The sequence below is a fragment of the Octopus bimaculoides genome, chromosome 3 (genome assembly GCF_001194135.2).
Source record: "Octopus bimaculoides isolate UCB-OBI-ISO-001 chromosome 3, ASM119413v2, whole genome shotgun sequence".
NCBI classification, from domain to species: domain Eukaryota; kingdom Metazoa; phylum Mollusca; class Cephalopoda; order Octopoda; family Octopodidae; genus Octopus; species Octopus bimaculoides.
Genome location: NC_068983.1, coordinates 85,517,428 through 85,524,757, shown reverse-complemented (window position 1 = coordinate 85,524,757; position 7,330 = coordinate 85,517,428). Strand labels below are relative to the sequence as shown.

Here is a 7,330-nt window from a genome sequence, read left to right as displayed (position 1 = left end):
TATATATGCACACACACATATACACATATACACACACACACACACACAAGTGAAGTCAAAAATTATCTACACTTTTGACATGACATATCTTTATCATTGTCACACTGCCTTCAGTGCATGCATGCTTATGGCTGGTACTAATGTGGTCACATGATCGAAGTTTGAGCCTGAATGTGCCATTTTTCTTTCTAGCCTTACAGTGTAAGCATGGCCACTCCACTTGCAACGTACACTGAAAAGATCAGTGATCTGATTTCTCTGGTCAAAAGGTGTGTCAGGTGCTGAAATTCATCAGAGGCTTTTATTATAATATGGGGAAAGTGCACTACCATGTAGAAGTGTACATGAGTGGATTGAGAAGTTTTAAAGTGGGCAGACAAGCGTGATGCATGGAGAGGGTGCAGGATGCCCATCAACCTCCACCACTGATGAGAAGATTCAGCAAGCCCAAGAGATGGTAATGGTGAACCGGTCTCTCCATTACCATATCTCAGATCACTGATCTTTGTTCTTCTTTGGGGCACATTGCTAGTGAAGTGGCCATGCTTACACTGTGAAGCCAGAAAGGAAAATGGCGCAATCAGGTTCAAACTTTGATTACGTGATCACAATAGTACCAACTATATGCACAGAAGGCAGTGTGACAATGATAAAGATATGTTATGGCGAATGTGCAGATAATTTTTGACTGTATGTATGCATATATATATAGATATATATATATACACACACACATATATCTATTTGTATGTATGTCTGTCTGTCTGTCTCTATGTATGTATGTATGTGTGTGTGTGTGTGTGTGTGTGTGTATATATATATATATATATATATATATATATATATATATTAATCAAATCGACTTCGTAGTACTTCTGTTGTTCATTAGACCATTAGGTTGTAGGGATGTAAACAGACTAAGAGGTTGTCAGTCTGTGAGAGACAAAACTCAAGCACAATGATGCACGTACTTGTATGTGTGCATGCAGAGACAGAGAGAAAATGAATTTCCAGGCAGTTTCCATCTACCAAATAAACTAACTCAATCTTATTTGTCCTGGGGTTATAGTAGAAGACACTTGCTTAAATTGTCTGAAGCAAAAGCCATGTGACTGTGAAGCAAATTTCTTTCTTGTTCAGCCAAACCTATTTATATATATATATATATATATATATATATATCCAAGTATTTTTACTATCATCGATGGGGGTTCTAACTCTGTATTTTTTTTTGTATTGCATTTCTGTTTGCATTCATGTGTATGTTTGCAGGTGAATTTTAAGTTTGAGTATTTGTTTAATATATATCATCATCATCATCATCATTTGTGCATCACTTTTTCCCCATGTTAACATGTGTTGGAAGAGACTTATTAAAGTGACATTTTCTGCTGTCTGATACTCCTGTTGTCAACTCTCATTGTTTCCTAGGTAATTATTTCCTTGTCCTTTTGTATGAAAACCCTAACACATTTTTATGGCAAATGCCACCATCACCATCACCATCATCATCATCATCATCATCATCATCATCATTATATAAGCAGTTGCATTGTTTCATGTTGAGTATGTAGATGAAATGCAAATTGGAAGACATGGTTGTGTGGTAGAAGTGTCCTTGCTAACTACATGGTTCGCGGTTCTAGCCTTGGGCCAACCAATGCTTTGTGAATGAATTTGGTACATAGAAACTGAACGAAGCCCATTGAGTCACAAATACTGTTGGCTTTTATCCTCATAATGTATCAGGTTTCAAAAATCAATAGGTACCATTGAGCAGGACTGAACTTGAAACCATGCAGTGTGAAAGTAAACAAATTAACAACACAGTATTCATTGGTTCAATCAAGTGAATTAACTAGGCTTGTTGAATTAACATGAGAGTGGCTGAGTATTCCAGAGACACTTCTCTTATTGTAATTCTCAGATGAAATTAGTGTGGCACAATATGACATGGGCGAACTTGAGAATTACAGTTACAGTCCACCCACCAGGTTACCATCGACCCAGTCTCAGACATGGTTGTGTGTTTAAGTAGCTTGCTTTGCAACCACATAATTTCTGGTTAAGTTCCATTGTGCAGCACCTTGGGCTAGTGTCTTCTACTATAGAACTGGATCAACCAATGCTTTATAAGTTAATTTAGAATTTAATACATGGATAATTGTGTGGAAGCCTGTCGTGTGTGTGTATTTGTGTGTGTTTTCTCTATTTCCATATCTTTATATTTGGATAATTTTACTATTTCTTTTTGGGAAACGTTGTGTGTTGGGAGTGATATGTCACTTAGAAAGTATTTCTCTTCCTGGTGGTTCTTGGGAACACTATCTGGTTAATTAGCCTTGATCTCTCTGTTTGTGTATAGGGATATATTTCAGAGTGTGGTTGCTATGCTATTTTTGGAGACCTTTTCTGATGCATGCTTACATCATCTCTTCTCTCTTTGTGTTTCAGAGTGCTGGCATAACTTATAGTATCTATAAACCCAAGCTCTGTCTTTGTCTGTAAATGTATGCTTTTTTGGCCCAGATTGGGCAGCCTGAGATATTGTTGTCGATTGTTTCTCCTTCATTTCCACATATTCTGCATTTATTGTATTATATTTTATGGACTTTTGGTGACTTCTGTTAGGAGTCTTTGATTTCTTGTCACAGTCAAAAACACTTAAATCTCTGTTTTAAGTCCTTTACTTCTCAGCAAGAGCTAGGATATTACCTTGTCTTCCATTCTGGTTGGATTTTGCCTGTATTGTTGGGGATTTCTTTGCCATCCCTTTAACATGGCATTCTGTAGTACCATTCTTTAGCAAGATTTTAGCTGTGTCATGATTTCAGTTGTTTCTTTTTATTCACCATAACTAAAGATCATGGCAGCCTTTGTTTCAGTTTCTTTTGAATACAGAAAACATTTTATATTTTGATCAAATTTTGTATCATTTTGTGTTAATTTTCCATGGTTCTGTATTCGGTATTGTTGTAGCACTTTGGTAAATATTTTGTAACTAGCTGACCATGTGCTGTCAATAATGACGGCTAATTGTAATATTTTATATATAAATAAGATACATAATAATCACACATACAAACACTCACATACTTCAGTTGTATACGTACACACATACTCACATATACTTAAACAGTTGAAATGATGACTTTTTTTCCAGCCCTTCCTTCCTTATCTATCACCCCTTCCTTTCTCTCATTGCTATTACTTTCTCTCACTCCTTCTCAGTTAGGGCTATTACTCTCACTACTTCTCCTTCACTGAATTACTATTTTCTCTCCTCCTCCATATCCGGCATGATTCTGGACAAATATATATATATACAAATATATGTAGACACTACACTCATTATTATATTAGGAGATAGTTTTCTAGTTGCATAAGTGTCTTATCATTTTGTATTTGGATTGAATATAATTGTTTTAATGTTAGATTTTTGGGTTGTGTATTGTAAATGTGGTTTTATTTTTGTTTGTTTTTCTATCAGTAAGTTATGAGGTGGTTTCAAAAAGTACCCTGACTAATTCTGTAGTCAACAGATGGCAGCAAACTGTTGCATGTGCAATGAGAGCTAGTAGTGATGTTCATAATGCAGTGTGTCAAGTGACATCACTGTGTTTACTTGGCAAGTTTTGAAATTTGAGCTTTTGTGATCACATGTATGCTGTAGTCATGGACAGGAAGAAATAGCCAGTGTGAAATTTTGTGTTAAACTTGGGAGCTCTACTACAGAGGCACGCTTTGGCAAGCTTCCGGCAATGAAACAATGGGTCGTACACAATGTTTTGAGTGGCATGGATACTTCAAAAGCGGAAGAAGGTCTCTGGAAGATGAGGAGCAATCTCGCAGACCTGTCACAAGTGTCACTCCTGGAAATGTGGTATTTTGCATCGAGAATTCATCCCTCTAGGGCCAGACCATCAATAGAGAGCTCTATTGCAATGTTTTGAAGTGTTTGAGGGAGGACATTTGGTGAAAGCAACTGGATCTGTGGAGCGCCAAAGAATTGGATTCTTCATGATGACAATGTATCTGTTACCAACAACACGGTATCACTTCCGCACCTGCCCTATTTGCCAGATTTAGCACCTGTGGACTTCAGTCTCTCTCTAAAGATGAAAATGCAGTTCAAAAGTCATTATTTTAACACTATTGTCAAAATCCAGAGTGAACCGCAGGAGGTCCTTGACTTGTTTATGGAAAGCGACTTTCAGGCTGGATTCCAAAAGTGGCAAGAACACTGGAACCAGTGTATTGGTGTGCAAGGTCATTATTTTGAAGGAGAGGATGTTAAAATTTAAGTAAATAATTAATCTGAGAAGCTTTTGATGCCACCTCATAGTTCATTTACCATGTAACTAAGAATATTATAATTGTAACTTATTCTTGGGGTAGCATGAATAGTGATATCTATTAATTTATTTGTTGCTTTTATTTCTATACTAAGTATTAATCCAATATGACTTCAATAATTCTTAATCGTTTCTTTAATTTGTATGTTGTACACTGTCTAAGTTCATTGATTCCTAAGTATTTTTTTTTATGTCTGTTTGGTTTAATTCTCTTTTCTCAGTTTCTTTATCTAGTTTGTCCTTGGTGTTTTTAATTAATTTTCCTTTCTCCAAGATCACCTTCACATTTTTCTAAGCTGAATCTCATATTGATTTCTTTGGTAAATCTGTGTACCATCTGCAGTAGTGTTTCTGCTTGTTTATCTTTTGCAGCATACAATTTGAGATCATCCATATACAAATATGCCTTACCATAGCTTTTGTTTCCAAGTCCTGATCTATTTAGCATGTCAGTTAAAACCCATGACAACAGTTTTTTTTTTATCGAACAGCTAAGTTGCATTGATGGTAATCATCTCGGCTGAGATCAGCAATTATCGCATGACAGTAGTTCAGCATATATTTACATCAACCGCTTTAACCAGTTTATGGTGGTGATTCATTTGGTTGCCTGCATGTGGCAATGGTAATCACACCAATTGAGATCAGCACTCAATGCAAGATTACATTTCACTTATATTTACATCAACCACTTTAGTGCAAGTTCTGTTTATTTACCTAAAGTATATCCCTGTGCAGGATGCTTATGCAGTATTATTCCTGAATAAGATCACTCAGCAGCACAAATCAAATCAACTGCATGTATTTACAATCACATGAATTCAAAAATTGCCTTTATTGTGGTAGAGTTCAAAACAGGATACCACACACAGTGGCATATCAATCGTATTGTGAACAATGGTATCTAGTTTCCATACATTTTCCTTTTGCTTTACATACTGTGCATCTCTCTGAAGAATTTGTCTTCTTGGTGGTGGTGAGGAAACAGTCATGGAAAATGTCCATGTCCCTTCACCATGTCGTGAGGAGAAAGACTGGCGTGGTGACATCCGCGCGTTCTGTACTTTGGCAGGGCTGATACTTCTATCATTTCACAGAACAATAGATTCCTGAATGTCAATCCATCCCCCACATCAGCAAGCATCTGCTAAATCAAATGTGAGTTTATGACACACATGCCAACTATATACAAGAAAATTTTTTTGAGCCATTTCACAAATTTTCTCACTGATTTGTGTGTCATCACCTGCTGATCTGAGCGATCGACTCCACCGATCCCTTCATTGTATGAAACAGCTACACTTGGTTTTATTATGGCATTACCATCTGCATCTTGTTTTCTAGTGTCCTTCATGCTTACAAAATGCATTGTGGATAACATGCAGATGTTTTTCTTGTCACGCCATGCTAGAGCGAGAATGTCACTATTGGTGCATTAGTACACTGTTTCCCTTCCCGAAGTTTTATCTTGTGAAGATCAGGTGGCATGTTTTTTCTGTGTGTCCTCACAGTCCCACAGGCATTTGTCCTCCTTGCCTGTAGGTGCAGGAAGAGGTCTGGACTGGAAAACCAGTTGTCCATATAAATATTGTAGCCTTTGTCAGACAAGTTTTCATTCAGTGATAACACATCAGTTGACGCTAGTGTAGATGCTGGAAGATCCAATCTGTCCTGACCAGTGTAGATTTTGTAATTTCATGTGTACTCACAGGCTCTGCCAGTTGACAGGCATACTTTATAAACCTTGACTCCAAAGTGAGCACTTTGGTTGGGTTGTATTGTTTGAATTAGAGCCTTCCTTTGAATTTCCACAAACTCCCGTCTGTACAAAATGTCCTATGTGAGGACATACACTGTTCTGAAATTTTCATCCACTTTGTCAATGATAGGATGTATTTTGTGCAGCCTGTCATCCTGGTTCTTGAAATGTAGATTTTGAAGAAGTGCCAAAAATCAATCACATGGCATTGTTTCCAGAAAGAAAGTGGTCAACATGGCTGGATCCCAATTCCAATATGATGCCAAGAACGGTTTCTTCACAATACCCATCAGTATCAGCGGGGCAAGCAGAATTTTGATTTGGTTCCCTGTGGTTGGAAACCAATCACCACCATGCCTGGGTCTGACATGCTGAGGATGGATTTCAGCATAGTCATTCATTTCATCTGCTATGTATTGGAACATTTCATCCATCAAAAACTCGTGAAAGATTTCCAGTGGTGAACTTCCATATTCAAGGTTTTTGCCTTTATGCCAGGTGTACCAGTAAACTCATGCTGTCGGACGAAATTATCTCTTGCTTGCCACACGACATTCACTGCTGCCTGCACCTTTTATTCACTGGAATATCATCATTACTATCGGAATCATCTGATTCTGAACTACCAAGATACTCACTCTCTGAGTCATCGTCTGAACTGGAAGAAACAACTGGTGAGGTGGTGGAGCTTGGTGTAGCTTGGTGCGACAACTGTAAATTTGATGAAGCAGTTCGCCTTGACAAAGTTGATGGACCTGGAGTGGTAAGACATGATGACCATAAATTCAATGAAACTGGATGCAATGATAACGTTGACAGAGCTGGAGTGGCAGGACCAGCCCCTCAGGTTGTAAATATTTACATAAAACATTTAATCAGCCTATCAGTTGGCAAGTGGACTGGTATTTACCATAAATCCTCGAGTATAGTCCGCCCTTGAGTATAATATGCAGGGGATTTTTAGGAAGCTGTACTTTTGAAAAACCTAAACCAAGGAGGTTGATATAATGTCCTTGGTTTATTCTTTTATTCTTTTACTTGTTTCAGTCATTTGACTGTGGCCATGCTGGAGCACCGCCTTTAGTCGAATCAAATCGACCCCAGGACTTATTCTTTGTAAGCCTAGTACTTATTCTATCGGTCTCTTTTTGCCGGACCGCTAAGTTACGGGGACCTAAGCACACCAGCATCGGTTGTCAAGCGATGTTGGTGGGGA

The 7,330-nt window shown here is 37.8% G+C and overlaps 1 protein-coding gene across 5 annotated transcripts in view; it reads left to right on the top strand.

Moving 5' to 3' along the window:
- LOC106881021 (F-box/LRR-repeat protein 20) overlaps positions 1-7,330 on the top strand; it is a 413,298-nt gene that overhangs the window by 161,787 nt on the left and 244,181 nt on the right. The window lies entirely within an intron of this gene.